The sequence below is a fragment of the Triticum aestivum genome, chromosome 5B (genome assembly GCF_018294505.1).
Source record: "Triticum aestivum cultivar Chinese Spring chromosome 5B, IWGSC CS RefSeq v2.1, whole genome shotgun sequence".
In the NCBI taxonomy this organism is placed as follows: domain Eukaryota; kingdom Viridiplantae; phylum Streptophyta; class Magnoliopsida; order Poales; family Poaceae; genus Triticum; species Triticum aestivum.
In genome coordinates this window covers 192,332,883-192,355,786 of record NC_057807.1, presented here as the reverse complement: position 1 = coordinate 192,355,786, position 22,904 = coordinate 192,332,883, and positions in this window count along the sequence as shown.

The following is a 22,904-nucleotide window of genomic DNA, read 5'->3' as shown; positions in this document are numbered from 1 at the left end:
CCAATGACCATACGATGTCCATCCAACGACCGTAGTGCTTCTTCAACCTCTGGTCTTCTTGCTCCAGCCGCCCAAAGCAATGCTGGTCGTGCCGCATGCTCCTGCCTCCCGTGGCTAGCTGTGCTGCCGTAGAGGCCTCACCGCCCCCTACTATTCCCATCGCTGGCCAGGCCCTGCGACGACGGCAGTCTCACACCATAGCCGAACATGTGAACCCTCATACAACTCTCCGCGCGGGCTTCCACTGTCGCATCTTCCCCGGCTCCGAGTCGTCCCCTTCCTAGGCCTCACTATCATCCATCGCCCTGGTGCTCTCGGCGCGGCATGGTCAACATGGTCAAGGAACGACTTCCATCGGAAGAGTACTGTACGTGGGGAGGCTGATAGCTGGGTCCATAGCAGTCGCATGGAAGTGCCTCCTTATTACGCACAAAATAATTGTTCCTCCACCTGACAGCAGGGACCCACCAGACGGGCCATCGTATTTCGTGAAAAAACATTTCCCCCTAACTGCTGGGACCCACCAACTACATCTTCGCATGCAAGGAAGTGCGTCCATATTACGGGCAAAAAATGATTCGCCCCCCTGACTGCTGGGACCCACCAGCTACAACTTCGCACACAAGGAGGTGCCTGACACTCGGGACCCACCTGGTCGAAGCATACGTAGTGTTGTCATTCTGGTCGTGAACATGTACGTAGTTGATGTAGAGGAGCACACATGTCGTAGTAGAGGCGGCACGTGTCATAGTAGAGGCACACACACGTAGCATGTACACGTACGTACAATGGCCAGGGTGCAAGAAAGAAAATATGGCCACGTACGTACATACGGGCGGGGTCTCGAACGCCTACTCGCGCATACGTACGACCATGGCTCGTGTACATGGCTGGGTCGGAATGGAAAAACTGCATCGTCGTCGTGTTCATGGGGAGCCAACCGGCTGGGTCGGAACGGAATGCATCGTCGTGTTCATCGGGAGGGTTTGAATGGAACAGCCGATGGAAACGAGGCCTGGCATACCGTAGAACGGAGGAAATGGCCTTGTGTTCGACTGGCCATGCTCGAAACGGGATCCTGTTCATCGGGAGGGGTCTGGCGTACCACAAAACGGAGGAAGCGGACTTCTGTTGGACCTCCTACGGTCGAAATGGGGTCCTGTTGATTGGGAGGGGTGTGGCATACCGCAAAACTGAGGAAACAGGGTGTTGGAGCGCTACGGTCGAAACAGGGGTCCTGTTCCTCGGGAGGGGTGTGGCGTACCGCAAAACGGAACTCCACGGGATACTGTTCATCTCCACCGTCGACCTCCTCCAGCCTCCACAGGCTACTGTTCATCCATCGTCGACCTCCTCTAGCCTACACCCGCGAGTGTTCATCCATGAGCTCCTGTTCATCCAGCCTCCACCATGCACTCCTCCACCCGCTACTGTTCAACCAGCCCTCTGCACGGGGTCCTGTTCAACCACCCCTCCACGGGCTACTATTCATCCAGCCCTTAACCGGCTACTGTTCAACCAGCCCTCCATGGGGTCATCCTGTTCATCCATCCCTCCACTGGGTCCTATTCATCTAGCCTTCCACGGGGTCCTGTTCATCCACGTCCAACCTGCTCGATCGATCGGGGTCCTGTTCATCCAGCGGCAACAGCACGGGGTCCTATTCATCCAACCCCCACTAGGAATTGTTCATCCAAACCCCCTAGCAACACTCATGGCTCATCCAGAGGCAGCATTGATCGCCTTCAGTTAGCAGCAGTAGCGAAGGAATCGGTCGGTCGCTCGGGTTCAGTAACGCGTAGCCTGCAGTGCAATCGCTCGGGTTCAATTAGGCGACGCCTCGCTCGGGTTCAGTTAGAGCCCAACGCCTCGCACCCACGCGCGTACGTGTACGAGAGTAATGTGCATCGCTCGGGCCCCGACCACCCACCATAATGAGGAACTCCCTGGTATTTTCCTCGCCCTTGCTTCTACCATGGTTTTTTCCGTCATGGACGGCCCAAAGAATGTCATGCAGCTGCGTCTCCGGCCCGCCCAGGACGAGAAGACCATTTTCTGTCATGATTTTTTGTCATAGAAGTACGAGCCAACCACATCTATGATGATACCGGGTTTTGTCACAATTATCATCATAGAAGTGTCATAAGTATGGCTGAAATAAATTTTGTTCGGCCCAAACTGTCACGAATGTGTCTTTTTTTTGTCGTGATATGTCTAAGTTATATTAGTGATTTTAGGATTTAAGTTGGATTTATTAACCGAATTCATATGCACTATTCATCTGCCAAAATCAGGCTAAAAGTTACGGGTTCACCTACGTAGAGGGTTCCGACATGGAAACAGGTGATACGATCAAATTTGTCTCGTTGTTCTGAGCAACTTTCATGTATAAAGTTTTTCGATCTGAGCTACAGTTTAATTTCTACGGATTTTAAAAGATTTATTCATTTTCTGGAATAATTTGAATTAATAGAATTGTTCGGAAAAAGAGAAATGACTTCAGCATGACGCAAGGATGACGTGAGCACTCAACTGGCCGACTGACCTCTGTGGGTCCAGTGGGACCCACATGTCATAAACACAGAGCTAACAGAGTTTTGAAACTAACTAAACAGAGTTATTTAGCAGGCAGGCCCTGCCTGTGATAGACTAATTAACTAAACTAATTAGGTTTTATTATTAAAACATTTTAATTATAGCATTTAGTGGAAGGGCCCGCACGTCAGTGTCACAGAGACGCCCAGTCAGCATGTTGACTGGTCAAACCAGTCAATAGGGCCTCCAGGGCCCACTGGTCGGTGACCCAGGGGCGGAACCCATTGAGCCACGTAGGTGTCGGCGCCGAAGAGAGCTCCGGCAACCAAAAACGATGGCCGCACGCTCGGGAGGTGGTCGGTTTCTCACGGGGTCTCTGGACCCGACATTTGGCTCGTTCGGCTGCGGGGATGCTCGCGCGTCAAACGGTGGTGGTGGGGGGGCTGTAGCGGTCGGAGTGGGACGGACCAAGCACGACCGGCGGTGGTGGTGTTCGGAAGAGCTTGAGCTCGTAGATGCAGGGCATAGCAGGCGACAGGGATAGGCGTGTTTGGTCCCTAGGAAGCCCTGGAACATGAGCAGGACTCAGGTGTGACCGGTGTTCACGGTGGCCACAGTACTGTAGTGAGCGGTGGAGGCGAGCTCACGGCTCCGTGCGAGGCCGTCGTCCTAGCGCGGTGAGCAAGCGAGAGGCCAGGGGAGAGGTGAACACTTACCGAGCGAGACAAGATGGCCCTTGGGTGATCAGGAGCGCAAAAGGAGGTCGAGGTCGTCGGAGATCACCGACGATAGTGAAGTAGGCATCAAGCTCAATTCCCGAGCTCAATGGCGAGTGGTGGTTGGTGTAGATGAATGAGGCAGAGACGTCTGGCTTGGCGGGGATGCGAATGGACGCCGGTGGTCGTGGATCGACGCTGGGCAAGGTGGCGGCGGCCGTGCTCGGGCAGTGGGGAGAAAGGGCAAGCGCGAGCGAGGGAGAGTGGGTGAGAAGGGGAAGGAGTGGATCTGGGTGCGTGGGCGGGTGACTGGAGGAGAGCCCGAGGCGTCGGGGATCTTATCCTCTCGCTGACGACGCTGACGAGCTGGTCGGGTGGCGATCGCGCGGTCGGTTGAACAGGGAGGAAAAGGTGAGGGAGGTGGGAGGATTGGGCCAGTAGATTGGTCCAGTTGGTTGGCTATGGTCCAGTCTGGCCTGGACCAAGACGGTGAGGGTGGTGGCTCTTCTTTTTATGAAATTATTTTTCTAATTTTATTTCTATTTTGCATTTTCTCTTTATAGTAATTGAATTTTGTTCACATTGAAACTTGGTACATAAATCAGATGCCATATTTTGAAATAGCACCCAATGTTTGGCGTCATTTGGAAATATATAACCACTTGTTTATTTTAAAAATGGATATTTTAGTTGTAGTTAGACCACTTTATATTTCCCTAAGAGTTAAAAGATGAGTTAAATGATGTTGGTTTCTACATGATAATTAGTTAGTGAATATTTGCAACCCAGCGAACATTTTTATATTTTAATTTTTGAGGAAAATAATCTGACATGCAGATTTGAATTTTAATTTGAGTTTGATTTGGAACAAAGTGATGATTATCAAAGTAATCATGATGACTTGGCAGTCATTAGCGGGAGGTTACTTTATCACGATTATCGGGGTGTTACAAATCTCCTCCACTACAAGAAATCTTGTCCTGAGATTTAAGAGGTGGAGTAAGGGGGAAAGTTCTGGTTACATAATTCTAACAGATTCTCTTGTTATTGGTTGCTCTTGTCGAAGAGGTCGATCCACTACGTTGATGTCTACATTTCTCTGCTTTAGGTCATCATGAAGAAGTCGTCATCCTTTCTTTAGAGTCTTCATCGTACTTACAAATAGGTAAGGGGTAGCTCGACAAGGATATGATGATATAAGGGGTAATCATATAGGATTATCCCATGAATGACGCATGAGTATCTCTCGAGTTGAACAAATGAAACATATCGAGAGCTAGAAGGTTCAATAAGAAGTTTTAAGCGGATAGACAATCATTCATTGCCTGAAATAGAGAGTGAAAGGAATTCAGAGCAATGGGAATAAGTATTGTGTCTGATACCAGAATTGATGATCTTCCGAAATGTGGCTCATGAATTACATTCGAAGCCAAGCGCGAGGGATAACTTTGGAAACAAGGATTACGGGAGAGTCACGTTTCGATGCTATGGAACTGTGGGTTATGGGCCCACCATGTGAGTTAAAAGTAGGAAGGGCGCTGACATATCGCACGATCATGATAACAAGGCGTGTTAGAGGATATCTTGTTGGCCATGTTGGCAACAATGTCGGTACCAAGAGCGTGGGACGAAGAGAACCATTTTCCTGCTCATAAGACAAGGAGGACCAATAGGCAAAGTTCTCGGCCATCGGTGGTTACCGGGATGTCATCAAAAATAGTTACAGGGTCTTACTGACAGAGTTGTACACCAAGCTGCTTACTTAAGCAGGGATTTGTCTCTGCTCAGGCAAGTTACATTACAAGAAAGGATAAACAAAAAAATGGAAAGGCAAAATGTTATTATTATGATAATCAGACCAATGGAAAGGAAAGGTGTTTATACCCCCAGTATTTAGGGTATAACTTTCCCAAGGAAAGGCGGAGCATGATATACATGATAGGGCTCCAAGTATGAAACGATTTAGACAAAGGGGCAAGGAATTTATGAGGTTTACCCATACAACAGTGTTTGGATAATTGATCAAGAAGATTTAGCATTGCGATTCCAATGTTCTTAATGTTGTTTGGAGTACCACAACCATGCTTCGGGGTAGCATTGACATGGTCATCGGGTAAAGGTCGGACCTTGGGAACACAAAGGATTGATCAGGAATTTCTAGAACATATCATGCAATTTTATCAGGGAAAAGACGAGGAGGTGGCCGATGGGTCCAGCATCAATCCTTCGACATTTCACAAAGGATGTATTTCCAAAATTATATGAACAAATTTGTGTTGGGGCGAAGGCAAAAATGTTGTTGATGATAACAAAAATCATCGAGGGGCAAGGATAGTATTTCTCATCATCAATTTAATTAATATCCTGGAAGAGCTCAGAATGTTGACGACGATCATGACACATTTGTCGAGAGATTTCATGAAGATATAATCGATCGACGAGGACTTCATGTCAAATGAATGATGAAGCGAATGGTTATTAGAACCACGGGTACATAACAAACTTGAAATCAAGCTTGTTGATCAAGGCGAAATGATATGACGAGGAAGATCGATGTAAGCTTAGCTCATCGTCGAAAATTGTGCTCCAGGACGAAGGACCAGATAGCACAGTTAAAATTTAGCACAATAATTATATAGCCGATCAGGCTAGGAATGACTTGAAGGATTATTAAATTCATAAGCAACGGAGATTACTTAGAGTTATTGAATCAGAGTGCGAAATCGATTCACTTATCGGTGTTCTCGAGTGACTAATAATCCAGAACCCGAGGGAAATCCAAAATTGGTGAGAATCAATACTAGATGAAGACTCATAGGAAGCAACACAATTCTTTGATATTATCGAGATACTGGAGGGTAATACTCGAAAGAAGATCAAAATAGAGGTTGCGGAGATGAGTTGATCGGTAGAAGACAAGTGCTTCAACTTGTGTGGGAAATGGAATCAAGGAGAAAATATAGTCAGAGCCACGATTGCCAAGGATCAATTCACATATACCAGATGATATTACATCAAGGAAATAGTTATTATTACAAGAAGCTTCCTTGATAAGATCTACATCGTGTCCATGGGCATAGACCCAATGTTCAAGATCGACTCCCACTTCTCCAATGCATAATCATTCATTCACTTCTTGCGTTCGATGAAGTTGTAGTGTTGAAATTTTATCTAGCAAAATACCATAAGAGTATGACTTGTGAAAACTCTCGGGTTCACACGGATTAGGGAAGGCATACGTTCAAGCCATACGGGCATCTTAGGAACACATACCACAAACTTAAAGAGTAAATAAGACAAGCTCGAAGGTAGAGCATGGTTGACAAAAGGAGAGGATGCAATTACCAAAGGCATTATGTATCAGGGAAGAACTCACAAGGTGATTAAATATGAGGGGCACTGTCGGATAATAATCCAATAAATGATCTGGTGGTCCACAAGGGATCTGATGCGAGCATCGGTACCCAACCAGAAGAAGAAACAATGCAAATGCATGGGATTGTAGAAACAACTGACTAATTCAATGATCAAATGCAAAGGCATTACGATTTCGAAATAAAAGATCAGAAGCAAACACTCTGATTAAGGATGGATAAGTTGAGTAGACTTAGGGGTACAATCGACGACAATTTATTTGGTCGAGATCCAGCCCAAGGTTAAAATGACGTCTGAGCCGGAAGGATGAATTCTAGGATATGATTGAGGATTGCGAGCATTGGCAACTTATTGATTCAATGGAGTCAAAATGATAGAGGCAATGGATGAAAATAAGATTACTATACTTATGGGACTATCCATAATGCAAGAAAGCAAGTATTTCAAGAGCAATAAGCTGCTGAGGATTTTTGGAAGATTAAATAGTATTTAGAAGACATTTGTAAAACACATGAACAACTGGGGATGAACAGATGCCCGTTAAGTGTGAGGAATTATCCGTAGGGATATTCATGCGGCAAAGAGCATCAAGGCAGTTGCAGAAGGGGTTCTCGGGACAATAGAGAGTATTTTGGGGCATCTTGTAAAAACAAGAGCAACTTGGGATGAAGGTATCAATGACAACTATATGTAGTTATCCATAAGGACATACCGGTGGCAGGGCAAAGGCGATGGGCACAAGGGTCTCGGGAAAACATTGATGAGTATTTTCAGAATCTTCTGATGAAGCAGGCAATCATCTGGAATGAAGGGGCTCTCCGGTAGGAAGTGGTTACAAGAACCTAAAGTTAGAGTTAGTAAAATCGTTTAACACGAATTGAAGAGAGATCAGAGTCCCAGAGTATAGACGAGGAGTAAAAGATCCTAACACCACCAATGGCGACGTGGGGCCATAGGCCGTGCAGCCATGTTAGTAAAAGTTTTTCAGTTACTAGACTCAACTTCGGCCAAGGAGTTGGAAAGAGGGCTACCTACATGCAGTTGGATCTGATACCAACTTTTGAACCCCCCCCCCCGATTCAATCATACACTAATCATACACGCAAATGTGTACGGTCAAGATCAGGGACTCACGGGAAGATATCACAACACAACTCTAGACACAAATTACAAGCTTGATATTACAAGCCACGGGCCTCAAGGGCTCGAATACAAATGAGTCAGCGGAAGCAACATTATCTAAGTACAGACATGAGTTAAACAAGTTTGCCTTAAGAAGGCTAGCATAGAAGCAACATCGATCGAAAAGGCAAGGCCTCCTACCTGGGAGCCTCCTAACTACTCCTAGTCGTCGGTGTTCATCACGTAAGAGTAGGCACCCTCGGGGTAGTAGTAGTCGTCGGCGGTGGCGTCTGGATCCTGGGATCCACCATCTGGTTGGAGCATCCGAGAAGAATGGAAAGAGGTGGGAAAAGGGGAGGAAAACAACCGTGAGTACTCATCCAAAGTACTCGCAAGCAAGGATCTACACTACATATGCATCGGTATCAATGAAATGGGTAGTATCTATGGACTGATCTGCAGAATGCCAGAATAGGGGGAAAGGCCTAGCCTATCGAACACTAGCATCTTCTGGAACCCACCATCTTGCAGCAACAGGAGGGAGTAGAGTACTAAAACATAAGTCATATTTATGTTGTATTATCAACGCTCCGGGATCCTTTCTCGACTCTCGGACCCACATATCCATTTCATGCCTCAACATCCGATTCTAGTTGTATCGATCGGGATACAACTCCGAGTGTCTGTTACCGTAGGACAGGCTATTGGTTGTTCTCTTCCCTGCAGGGTGCACCAACTTACCCACCATGCTCGCTTAACTCCAGCCGGACACACTTTACTAGGTCATGCCCGGCCTCGGCCAAATGATACGCCGCAACCCGACCTATGCTTAATAGAGAGGTCAGCACGCCGGACTAAACCTATGCCTCCAGGGGTCTTGGGCCATCGCCCAGGGAACTCGTCCATGCCATGTAGTTATCTCACGGGCACCTTCTAGGTCAACCAGACTCCACATCACTCGCATCATATGCTCGCGCCGGTACCCCTCAGGGCCGACCCGTCTTTATCCACTTTAATCAGTAATAATAGTAATGTAAAGGCAATCCGGGCGGCTACCACATCAAGAAGGAACCCGAGGCATCACCCTCATTGGATGCCCACCTGATGTAAACATCAAGGTGAACATAAGAGGAAATGACCCTCGAGGTTCACACTTGAGGTGTTGCACGAGAGCGTCGTTATCGAAAGTGGAAAAGGAGGAATCACCCTAGATGACCATGATCGGGTAACTACTCCATAGAGTTAGCATCAGAAGTGCTAACGAGGTATCAACCTCGGCACGCCACGGTGTCATACAACTAACCGGAGTGTTGTGCGGTCCCAGGACCTGGTCTTCAATCCCGTTGATCGTGTCTTCTCATAATCCAGCGGGGCAGTTGGGTCAACATGGGTTCTCTGATGGATCTCTAACCAGCCTATACTTAGCAGTTTAGGACAAACAGGTAGGTAACAATAGCAGGTTACAAGATCAGGCTATGCATCAGAATAGGTAAAGCAATAGCAACAACAATTTCTAATGCAAGTATAAGAGAGAAGAGAATAGGCAATATCGGAATGTTCAAAGGGGGGTTGCTTGCCTGGTTGCTCAGCGGCAAATGCAGGGTCGTCCCTGGTGTCGCTGGTGACGCAGTCGATCACAGGGACAACATGGGTCTCGGGGTCTACAAGGGGAAGAAACAGATAAATACACAGCCTGCAACACAAAGTATGCTATGCTAATGTGGAGTGCAGGATTGCCTAAAGATATGTATAAGTCATATTAGTTATTTCAGGTTTTAAGTTGGATTTATGAACCGGTGCATATGCACTATTCATCTACGGGAATCAGGCTAAAAGTTATGAGTTCACCTACGTTGAGGGTTCCGACATGGAAACAAACGACACGATCAGATTTGTCTTGTCATTCTGAGCAACTTTCATGTATAAAGTTTCTCGATCTGAGCTACGGTTTAGTTTCTACAGATTTTAAAAGATTTAAACATTTTCTGAAAATATTTGAATTAATAGAATTATTCAAAAAAATAGAAATGACGTCAGCATGATGCAAGGATGAAGTCAGCAGTCATCTGGTCTGCTGACCAGATCAAACCTGACCTCTGGGTCCAGTGGGACCCACATGTCATAGATACAGAGCTAATAGAGTTTTAAAAGTAACTAAATAGAGTTATTTAGCTAGTAGGCCCCACCTATTATAGACTAATTAACTAAACTAATTAGTTTTAATTTTTAAAACATTTTAATTAAAGGATTAAGCGGTAGGGCCCACCCGTCAGCGTTACAGAGACGCCCACTTAGCACGTTGACTGGTCAAACCAGTCAACGTGGCCCCCAGGGCCCACTGGTCAGCAACCCAGGGGCGGAACCCATTGAGCCACATCGGCGTCAGCGGCGGAGAGAGATCCCACGACCAAAAACGACGGTGGCACGCTCGGGAGGTGGTCGGGTTTCTCAGACAGAGGGTCTCCAGACCCAGTGTTTGGCTCGTTCGGCTGCGGGCGTGCTCGCGCGTCAAATGGTGGTGGTGGGGGGGGGGGTTATAGCGGTCGGAGCTGGCCGGACCAAGAATGGACGGTGGCGGTGGTGTTCGGAGGAGCTTGAGCTCGTCGACGCAGGGCACAACAGGTGACGGGGATAGGCGTGTTCGGTCCATGGGAAGCCCTGGAACATGATGCAGGACTCGGGTGCGGTCAATGTTCGCGGTGGCCACGATGGTGCGGTGAGCGGCAGAGGCGAGCTCACGGCTTGCGAGGCCATCGTCCTAGCGCGAGCGCAAGCAAGCGAGAGGCTAGGGGAAAGGGGAACACTCACCGAGTGGCACAAGATGGCCCTTGGGTCATCGGGAGCGCAGAAGGAGGTCGAGGTCGTCGAGCTTGATTCCGTCTAGGTAGTCCTTCCCGATCTCAACGGCGAATGGTGGTCGGTGTAGACGAACAAGGCGGAGACGTCTGGCTTGGCGGGGACGCGAATGGATGCCGGTGGTCATGGATCAACGCCGGGCGAGGCGGCAGCATGCGTGCTTGAGCAGTGGGGAGAAAGGGCGAGTGCGATAGAGGGAGAGTGGGTGAGAAGGGGGAGGAGTGGATCTGGGCATGTGGGCGGGTGAGTGGAGGACAACCCGAGGCATCCAGTATCTTATCCTCTCACCGATGACGCCGACGAGCTGGTCGGGTGGCGAACGCGACCATGCGGTCGGTCGAACAGGGAGTAAGACGACAGGGAAGTGGAAGGCTGGGCCGCTAGGTTGGGCCAGTTGGTGGGCTACGGTCCAGTCTGGCTTGGGCCATGACAGGAAGGGGGCTTTTCTTTTTATTTATTTTTTGTTTTTCTAATTTTATTTCCATTTCACATTTTCTCTTTATAGTGATTGAATTTTGTTCACATTGAAACTTGGTACATAAATCAGATGCCATATTTTGAAATAGCACCCAACGATTGGGGTCATTTGGAAATATATAACCATTTGTTTATTAAAAATGGATATTTTAGTTGCAGTTAGAGCACTTTATATTTTCCTAAGAGTTAAAAGGTTAGTTAAATGATGTTGGTTTCTACATGATAATTAGTTACTGGATATTTGCAACCCAATGAACATTTTGTATTTTAATTTTTGAGGAAATAATTTGACATGTAGATTTGAATTTTAATTTGAGTTTGATTTGGAACAAAGTGATGATTAGGAAAATAATCGTGATGACTTGGCAGTCATTAGCGGGAGGTTACTGTAGCACGATTATCGGGGTGTTACAATTTTCCAGAAAGATAATTAAATGGCATTTCGGGTTGACTTTAAGTCTGTCGAGGCTCCATACTTGACAATAAAAAATGAGTGAGGGAGAAAGTTTGCACCATATATGAGAGAAGAAGAATCCCAACTCTTGTCGAGGGGGTCGTTTCTTCTGAGAATCCTATGGACATCACCATGTCAAGAGTGCATTTGACATGACACGTGCCACATCTACTTCATGCACACAAAGGTGAATCATCTCCTTTACACGTGTCCACTTGTACCCTTCGAGGATGGTATACTACTTGACCCCTCTCTCGTGTGCATACTTAGGTGTGAGCGGAGCTACACATTCATCATGGAGGAGTCCAAGCGCAAGAGAACAACTACACCATCCAAGACGGAAGCCTGGAAGAGGAGAAGGAAGCGCCAAGAAGAAGGCAGCAGCTCCCAGGCGACCCCGTGCGCACGGGCCCCTCCGACCCCGTGCCCACGGGCCTCCCAGGCTGGCGGTCCTGAAGACCTCGTGCGCACGGGCGTGTACCGTGCCCACGGGACCCCCGTGTCCACGGGCCTCATGGACCCCGTGCGCACGGGCCCTTGCGTCTGGTCCCTGGATATCCCGTGCGCACGGGCTCCACTTACCCCGTGCACACGGGGCCCCCTGTGTGATGCTGCGGGCTTTGCCCTTGTTTTACCATTTTGCCCCCACCTATCCCCCTCTTTGCCTAGGACTATATATACTCCTTCATCTCCTCCATTTAGACTTAGCTAAGATTAGATCAAAACACTAGAGCTTAGCTCATGTACCTCCCCTTGTGGGAATTCTCTTGAGAGAGAGACACTCCATTGGAGTTCAAGGCCTCCATTGGAGAAGATCCCTAGGGATTCAAGGCCCTTTGAGGGAAGGATCTATCTAGATCATCAAGCCCTCATCTCCTTCATAGGATTTGGGATGAACTCTACCATGTATCTTATTTCCCTTTGTTGTTCATGTACCTTGTGGATCTTGTGTGTTTGATTGTCTAGTGGATGTGTGATTTGACTTGTTCTTGAGTGTTCCTCTTGTTTTCCCTATTTTGTTCATCTTGTTCTTGGGGATTCCCCCTCCAATTCATGAAAGATCTCCCCATAGGGTTCCACCCTACATAATCCTGGTATCATGAGCCATGGTTGATCACGAAATTGGAGCCCCCCTCTTTGTTTTCTAGCCTTGTTTTGTGTGATTTCGTCCTAAATTCGAAAATTCCCCACCAAAAATAGCCCCAATTTTTTTTTGTGATTTGTTGGTTTGATGAGGTTTTGTTGGATTTGATCCATGAATTTGCTTGGTTTCAAGTGGATCTAGCTTTCCCCCATCTTTTCCCGACCATCCATCCCCAAAATCTCTCCAATTTTGCCCAAGAAATCTCCAATTTCCGCCACGAAATCACGAATTTTCCGCCCACCCCGTGCCCACGGGCCCCAGACCCCGTGCGCACGGGCCCTCGAAAAGTCTATGGGCACCCCGTGACCTCGGACATGTACCGCGTGCACGGGACCCCGTGCGCACGGGACCCCGTGCCCACGGGCTCCTACCCCCGTGCGCACGACCCCCCCCCCCAGGTCAGCCGCGAGCAGTTCACCATTTTGCCCATAGATTCCACATCCGGAGTCCGATTTTCACGTTCTTTAGCTTGTTGAGTAGCTATTGACATCCCCCATCCACCTAGATAGGTTCCAACACCATTTGGCTCCACCAAAATTTTGACATTTTGGCATCTTTGCCTAGGCCTTCCACCATATCATCCGCAAAACCACCATAGCCTTCCGCAACCTAACCCATTTTGCTCCATTTAGCATTTGCAGTTGTTTGAGTGGCGACGTGAGTCTCCTAAGGTGTTTCGGCTACTTAGGGACGGTTGCTTCTTCATCAATCACCACCACCACGTCCGCATTGCCATCTCCGCTACCACCATTTGACTTTTGTCATTGAGATTTTGAGTTTGTGGTTTCTACCGTTTCCTAAGGTGTTTCGGCTACTTATGGACGGGTTTACATGATCTTGGTATCTACATCAAGAACACCGCCACTCATCATCGCAAAGGACGGTAACGTCGACGACACCATTGTAAATTTCCCTTGCAATTGCATTGTTAACCCCTAGCCCATTTTGCGTTACTTGCCTATCATGACTAGCCATTTGAGTATTGCCGGCAACGTTACTTCTGCACATTAGTGATCATACTTCCCATCGCATACATACCATATCATCGTGGTGTATATATTGCTATCATATCTCGTGTCACAAGTTTGTTCCCGCATATACGCAATTGCTATCTTGGTTTGTGCATTGTGCAAAAGTGGCCATAGAAGAAGAAAAAGAGAGAATAAGCTTTTAAGCAAAAGAAAGAGAGCAAAGAAGCTTGTAAGCAAGTGCCATAGCATCGTTCCCCATTGCACATAAGATTGTCATATCCGCTCATCTTGGATCATCTTGAGAGAAACACCGGGAACCATACATACATAGTATACTTGGGATAGAAAGTTTATCCATTTTGCATCTTACAGGTTGTGCACAAGTGTCGTATCCGCCTATTGAGCAATCGTGCTAGCGTCTCTCTTGAGTTGTGCAACACGAGCGTTTTCCATGGACTCCACATTTTGTGCTCATTCCTTGGTTGCATGACCCCATTTATCTATCCGTGTGTGTGTTTCTGTGTACCACATTTGCTAGTGGTCTACTTGTTTCACTTGCGAATTTGTGAATCTTTTCCAACATTATTGACTCTTGCTAACATTTTGCATGAAATTTTTGTGCCACTATCCTCACCGAGATTTACCATAAGCTTTACTTGATAGGTGTGAGTGAACAAGTCCGGTACCAATTCCACTATTCTTTCATTTCACATTGAGTGATACAAGATACATCCTCAACTTTGGGAAAAGGTAGCTTGGTATTGTTTATCTCATTTCCTACTCACCTTTGCTCAAGTCTTGTGATGGCTAGGCAAGGCATTTCCTCTCCGGTCTACGACAACAACGACGGCGTGAACAACTACATCACCAAAGCGTCCATCTTCGATCTACAATGACAAATGCAAGGCGCACAATCAAGATTGCGAGAGAGCATCGAGAACATCTCCATCGACATTCGTCACTCCGAAGCAAGGAAAAGGGACTACATCGACAAGAAGCTTTCCGCACATAAAGAGGAGCAAGATGCAAGGATGGAGGAGATTAGAACCTTGATCAAGTATTCTTCCCCTTCGTCATCTTCCAGGTGGCGACATTCAAGCCACAAGTCTTCGGAGCGCAGCCACAATGCAAGTGCAAATCGTCCTCGTCCACATCTACATGGCGACCACCATCACGGTCGTGATCAACATCGTCATGAAGGGCAAGTCACATCCAAGCATCATGTGCACGACGACAACGAACGACATCTACTATGAGCTCAAGCACGACAACAACATCATCATCATGAAGATGCTCCATAAGCACAAATGCACAAGTCCCAACAAGCCCTACTTCACGCCAAGTACAAGCTTCAAGAGCACAAAAGAAGACCGCGAGACAACCACCACCAAGATGGCGCTACGGCTACACCAACCACTTTGGCATCTTCGCCAAGTGTTATCAAGCCATCTTCACCTTTGGACGTATGGCATCTTTGTGTACTTCCCACGAGTACGCCTACAACGACTTCATCAAGTCCAAGGCGACGACCTATGAGCGAGGGAGACACTTCCATCTTAGGAAGCCCCTCAAGGACGATGGCCGAGCATGGGAAACTCCCTTCGGTCATGGAGACGAGCTACGAGGTGCCACATCATATGGGCCTCCAACACCAAGACGGCGACAAGAAGGTCGAGCAAAGGCCATCCCCTTCGACCACGGCGATAGGAGTTGAGCATGGATACATTTGCACCTACATCTCTCTGACACCCACATATGTCGAGATGCCCCAAGTGCCATGTGAGGAGAGCCACCACCACATGAGTGACATGAGTGACTCCACCATATGTGACATTGAGAGCATTTCCTATGAAAGGATGAGTGTGACCACCACTAGCCCCACACATGAGAGCATGCCACACATCCTATGTGAGGTTGAGCGCCATTTGAGTTACTCCACCAACCATATGAGTGAGAGCATCCTTGAGGGAGTGAGTGAGCCACAACACTTAGTGAGTGAGGTAGTTGACACGACACGTGAGGCCACCATGATTTCTAATGACTTAACCTCTACTCCTAGTGTGTTTTCTTCTTTGGTGCTAGGTCTCCTACATGATGACATGCCTATCCTCGACGAGTCCATCCCTACATTGGAGACGATGATGGCCATGGTGGACGATGATGCACCCCCACATGGTTCCATCAAGATGAAGATGACAATGAGACGATCTTCAACACCTCGCCTACAACACATGAGCGACGCTCCAAAGGTAACATAGGTGATGGTGCTTCTCCTGTCCCACTAGTGGACGCTCTTGACAATGATTGCTCCCATGATGTTGACCCACCTATTGCCATGCTTCATGCTAGTGAGACTTCTTCATGCCTTGACTTACCTATTTATGATGAATATGATGATGAGCATGTTGAGTTGCCTAGTTGTGATGCTATGCTCCATAGGATATCATGTGAAAATTCTATTGGTCACATCATGTTTGACAATCCATTGAACTTGTCATGTGCTATGCATGAGATCTCCCGTATGTCATATTTGCAATCTCATTGTAGTGACTATGCATATGCCATTAAAATAAACCCAATTTGCACATATGGCATAGATGACAAGCCCATGGTTATTGGCATTTGTTTTTCTTGTGATGATATTGATATGCTCCCTTTGCATCAATTATCTAATATGCCATGCCATGACCACCTAGCTTCGAACATGCATTGTTTGCCATGTTGTCCATTTTCTCCATATTATGCTTTCGATATTGCTCATGAGGAGAACCCCAAAGTTTCCTCATACCCATTAGGAGATTTTGATCCATCCTATGATTTGCATGATTTCCATGATTGTGTGCACCATATGCTCCCCATGAATAAACATGCTTTTGATGTGCCATATACTTGTTTGCTCAATTTGTGTCCCCATCGTGTCATACATAACAACTATTCTTTAATGATGGATGACATGTTCATATACCATGCCTCAAATTTCTTTGAGCATTGCTTATCTTGTGCTAACTCACATGTGCACATACACATCATGATGGATGATGTGTACATTTACCACACACACAATTTCTTTCGTTTGTGTCTCTTTTGTGTAGGTACCCATGAATACTTCTCAACCTCGCAATCCCACGAGTTGACAAAATGAGCTCTAGAGAGCAACGATGATTTGGGATCCCATGGATTGTCTTTCCTACCACTCTCTTCGCGCAAAGACTTAGCGCATTTCTTCTACATGGCCCTCACTTGGCTATGGGTTGTTGTCCATTACATATTATATGCCCATCTTGCCATGTTCACTTTGCATGATATGCTTATTCCTATGCCTTTGCCATGCATTTGTGACCCATGCTTTGCATTACACATGATGATTGATTCTCATAGTTGCATGTGTATTTCCAAGCTTGGTGGAGATATTGCTTGTTGTTGCCATGTTCCATCTATGACCCATTCCTATGATGATACTATGATCTTGCTTTGTGTTCGTGCTTGCGATATGTCATGTGCATTGCCTATATCCACTATTTACTCACATGACATGATTGCCATGATTTACTCTAGTGTGTTGCATCTTCGCTCCACTAGTTTGCACGACTTGATTGATATGCTTGCTTATGTTGCATCACCAATGACTCATACTGCTCATTTCATGCGGTTGATGACAACCATCTATACGCTTTGCACATGATTCATATTGCTTCGTGTCATATATCTCCATGTGTTGCCTCTCTCATGCTAGATGATTTGCCATGTATTGAGTGCAACAATGATTCTCGTCTTGCTCATAAGATCGCCCCCATAGCACTCTCACATATGTTTGGAGATTTTGACATATTCCTTGTGAAGCATGCTTGTCTTACCTCTTTGCACCATATACCTAGTGCCTTGAATATCGCCATTGTTGCATCATATTATTCATGCACTTGTGCTTGTAATGGTTATGTGCAAGAGAAGAGAACCATCATGATGGATGATGTGTTTATCTACCATGCGCATACGCTTTTTGTTTTGTTGTGTGCATGTGTAGGATACCTGGACTTCGTGTCGACTTCCACTTCATATGAGTTGACCATTCGAGCTCTTGAGAGCGAGCCTCATACATTCGACCACGACTAGCTTCTACACCACATTTCCTACCTCTTCGGCATTGTGAAGGACGCACAAGGACATGCTTTCGAGGTGATATCATTCTATCTCGAGAACACCCAAACAATGAGCATGCATATTGTGGATCATACTTCATGTGTTGTTTGCTCCATGACATTTTGCACACATGCTAGCGATCTTGCTTCGACTTATCATTACCACATTGCCATGCCACATGATATATATGCCTTGTGTGTTGCATATAGTTATTCACATATGCCATGTCCCTTTGCTTATCACATGCTTGACTTGATTGCCTCACACATGTTGAACAATTGCTCTTTCCATTGTGTTGAGTGCCACGATATCTTCACTACACCCTATGCACGTTATGCTTGGATTGTCTTGCACTTTCCCCATGTGTTTAGACATTTCACTATATTTGGTGTTGTCAATGACTCTTATGCCTACCATAGACAGTTCATTGAGCACTTTAGGCATGCTTGCTATGACCTTGAGGTATATGCTTGTTCACTTATCACATATATTTGCATCTTGACCTCCCATTTGCATGCTTGTTCCCATGATGTACTTGATTGTGCTCGATTTATATGCTCAAATGCCATGACACACTTCTTTGTCAAACCATATGCTATGCTTGATGACAACTCTTGTTGGGTGAATCACCTCCTGAATGCTTGGTTTTGCTCTTACGACAACCACATTTGTTTTTCCAAGTGCTTGTTATCTTTGCTCCTTTTGAAGGAATTACAAGACGGTGCGACATTGGAGAGTGCCCATTTGGAAATACAAGATGATGAATGCTTGGTGATCGTCCACTTCTACACGACACCATCATCTCTTTCCCATGGTGATTTGGATTTCGATCCGAGGTTCGATCTTTCCCAAGGGGGAGGGGATGATGCGGAGCATCCTATGGACATCACCATGTCAAGAGTCCATTTGACAAGTGACACGTGCCACATCTACTTCATCCATACAAAGGTGAATCATCTCCTTTACACGTGTCCACTTGTACCCTTCGAGGATGGTATACTACTTGACCCCTCTCTCGTGTGCACACTTAGGTGTGAGCGGAGCTACACATTCATCATGGAGGAGTCCAAGCGCAAGAGAACAACTACACCATCCAAGACGGAAGCCTGGAAGCGGAGAAGGAAGCGCCAAGAAGAAGGCATCAGCTCCTAGGCGACCCCGTGCGCACGGGCCCCTCCGACCCCGTGCCCACGGGCCTCCTAGGCTGGCGGTCCTGAAGACCCCGTGCGCACAGGCGTGTACCGTGTCCACGGGCCTCACGGACCCCGTGCGCACGGGCCCTTGCGTCCGGTCCCTGGATACCCCGTGCGTACGGGCTCCACTTACCCTGTGCACACGGGGGCCCCTGTGTGATGCTGCGGGCTTTGCCTTTGTTTTGCCATTTCGTCCCCACCTATCCCCCTCTTTGCCTAGGACTATATATACTCCTTCATCTCCTCCATTTAGACTTAGCTAAGATTAGATCAAAACACTAGAGCTTAGCTCATGTACCTCCCATTATGGGAATTCTCCTGAGAGAGAGAGACACTCCATTGGAGTTCAAGGCCTCCATTGGAGAAGATCCCTAGGGATTCAAGGCCCCTTGAGGGAAGGATCTATCTAGATCATCAAGCCCTCATCTCCTTCATAGGATTTGGGATGAACTCTACCATGTATCTTATTTCCCTTTGTTGTTCATGTACCTTGTGGATCTTGTGTGTTTGATTGTCTAGTGGATGTGTGATTTGACTTGTTCTTGAGTGTTCCTCTTGTTTTCCCTCTTTTGTTCATCTTGTTCTTGGGGATTCCCCATCCAATTCATGAAAGATCTCCCCATAGGGTTCCACCATACATCACTTCTTCTCCTTGTGCTAGACCTTTGTTATGCACTAAGGGAAGGAGGAGTAATGATCATCATCGACGGTCGAAAAATCAGTGAGGGAGTGCGTCCACCATATATGAGAGAGGACGAAGAATCCTGACTGTTGTTGTGGGAGTAGCTTCTCCTTCGTGCCCGTGTGCTAGAAAATTTGGTGTAGTGCACTCGGGAACAAAGGGAGGAGCTACTATCACCGACGGTAGAATATATACACCAGATGAGCTGAGAGTTTTCAAGAAAATACTCGACAGACCGATAGTCAACCATTGATGAATAATATGCATGATCTAATTTAGTTTTTGTAGTACATACATTTAATTTTAGAAGTTTAATCTTTGAATTGTGAACATAGGAAATGTCGTCCGACGACGATAGGCTCACGGAGTGCGATTGGTGCGGCAATAACCGGGGTCCGTGCGACAAGCCTCACCTGGTAAAAGGTCGGTGCTTCAGTATTAAACTCCAGGAGACCTTCGATGTTGAAACGGTACGCAACGCTAACAAGTGTTTTTTCGTAATTAAGCACGACTTCTGCTTCTTCAATGTGTAATTTTCATCTTTTACAATTTGACTAGCTTATCCCATGCCATGCAATATGTTATGTCTTGGAGAGGATGGATTTTGAAGATCATGAAAGTATGGAAACAAAGATAGTTCACCTAAGTACCCATCATGGTATAGATTTTGGTGTAAATCTATACAATTCTGAGAGCGTATCCCATTTTGATTGCCCAAATTAGGAAGCACTTTTAAAGATGTATGATTTTCATGAGGGTATGCTTGTCACCCTGGATCTTGGTTATCCTGATATCGACGAAGATAATATGGACATTTGGGTCCTTGTTGATACGCTTTCAATTCTACCACTATGTGAGTTTCTCAAACATAGTTATTAAGTATTTATGTTGTTTATTTCAAAATAGTTGACAACTTATTTCCGTTGATATCTTATTTCATTCTTCAAAGAATGACGAAAGATGGTAGATATAACCTACTACACCGATAGTGCAGAATTAACTTATCAGGAGAAAGAGCATCTTATCACATTTATTATTGATGTTGAGAATTACAATATCAATTATCACACTCCTGCACATTATGGTCAATACGTGCCACTAGTGCATGTGCTGACCTACGGTAACATCTATGGAGATGGCATGGTAAGATTTTTTACTATTATGACATATGTGCATCTTTTGCATATATTCTTCTAAAGCTAAACTACATTGCTAACTACGATGTTATTATTATTTTTTTCAACATAAAATCCCGAAGGATTGTGTGCCTGATCTGATGTTTCCGAAAGGATGGCGTGATGTTATTATCTTACGACCATATCTTTTTAGGCATCACAACTATTCATACCGGATTTCTAAAACCAATCAAGACATGCCAATCAAAGAATGGAAAAAATGTATGGACAATCATAGGGAGCTACTTCGAACCATCATTGTGCGAAGCGCAAGAATTGGAGACAGGATTGTCTCCATTCTCCATGATGGAGAGTCAGGGCCTATCTTATTTTATGCCATCTTACCTTAGAGAGGGTATGATACGGGGCTAACCCGGTCTAGGCCGATTTTTCACGATTGGAGTGGGATCCCTCGAAGAACACGGGGAAGAACGAAGAGAAATCACAAGGGGGAACACTCAAGGACAAGTCCAATCACACATCCACTAGACAATCAACACACAAGATCCACAAGGTACGTGAACAACAGAGGAAAAGATACAAGGTAAGGTTCATCTCCAAGAGGAGGTCCTGATGGTATCCTAGGCAGATCTCCCCGCGAGGGGGTATTGATGATATCCCGCAGGATCTTCTCACATGGAAGTCTTGAACTCCATGGGAGTGGTAGTCTCTCTCTCTCTCAAGAGTAGAGGTAGGAGCAAAGCTCACCTAAGAATGAGCTATCATATTTGCTAACCCTAGAAAGGATGAGGGGGAGGTCTATTTATAGTCTAAGCCATGAAGGGGTAAGTGGGAGAGGGATACAAGGCCAAAGGCACGACTGTGCACAGGCAGTGTCGGACGTCTGGTCTGGGTCGGACGTCCGATCGCTCGCGGGGGTCCGGACATCCGAAGGGCGTCGGACTTCCGATGTTTCTTCTCTGGACTGGTGGCACCAGTCGTCCCATCAGCGTCGGTCGTCCGGTCCCTGGAACCTGTCGGACGTCCGATTGTCGTCGGTCGTCCGGCCGCTATAGCTCTCCTAGTTGGTCCTGACATGGTCGTGTCGGACGTCCGATGGACGTCGGTCATCCTGGCACTATAGACTGTCGGACGTCCGGTGGCACACCGGACGTCCGGCTGCTGTAGGCTCTGCAGCTCTGTCTTCTTCCGTCTTCCCTTCCATGCTTCCCTCGCGGATGGTGTAGTTGTCCCTTGGCGCTTGCACTCCTCCTTGTTGTCCCTAGCGTTCCAACAATACCTATGTATGCACACGAGTGGAGTGTCAAGTAGTACGCCATCCTCGAAGGGGTCAAGTGAATATGTGTAAAGGAGAAGATTCACCTTTATGTATGAGAAGTAGAGGTCGCACGTGTCACTTGCCAAACAGACTCTTGACATGGTGATGCCCGTAGGATGCTACGCGTCATCCCCTCCCCCTTGGAAAAGATCCGACCTCGGATCGAAAACAAAATCACCATGGGAAAGAGATGGTGGTGCCGTGTCAAAGTGGTTGATCACCAAGCACTCATCATCTAGTAGCTCGAAATGGGAACTCTCCAATGTCGCACCATCTTGTGATTCCTTCAAAAGGAGCAAATACAACAAACACTTGGAAAACGAATGTGGTTAGCGTTAGTGCAAAACCAAGCATTCAAGAGGTGAGTCACCAAACAAGTGTTGTCATCACGCAGAGCATATGGTTTTACAAAGGATTGTGTCATGACATGTAAGCATATGAATTGAGAAAAATCAAGGTCATCATGGAAACAAGCATGTAATTGTGAGGTAGAGATGCAAATATGTGTGCCAAGAGAATAAGCATCTACCTCAAGTTCATAGGAAGCATTCACAAATTGCTTGATGAAAGGTCTATGATAGGTATAAGAAGTATTCACAATACCAAATAAAATTAAGTGTCTAAACACATGGGACAAGTGCAAGACAATCCAAGCATAACATGCATAGGGTGTAATGAATATAGTGTGGCACTCAACATAATAGAAAGAGCAATTGTTCATCAGGTGTGAGGCAATCAAGTCAAGCATGTGACAAGCAATCGGACATGGCATATGTGAAGAAGTGACA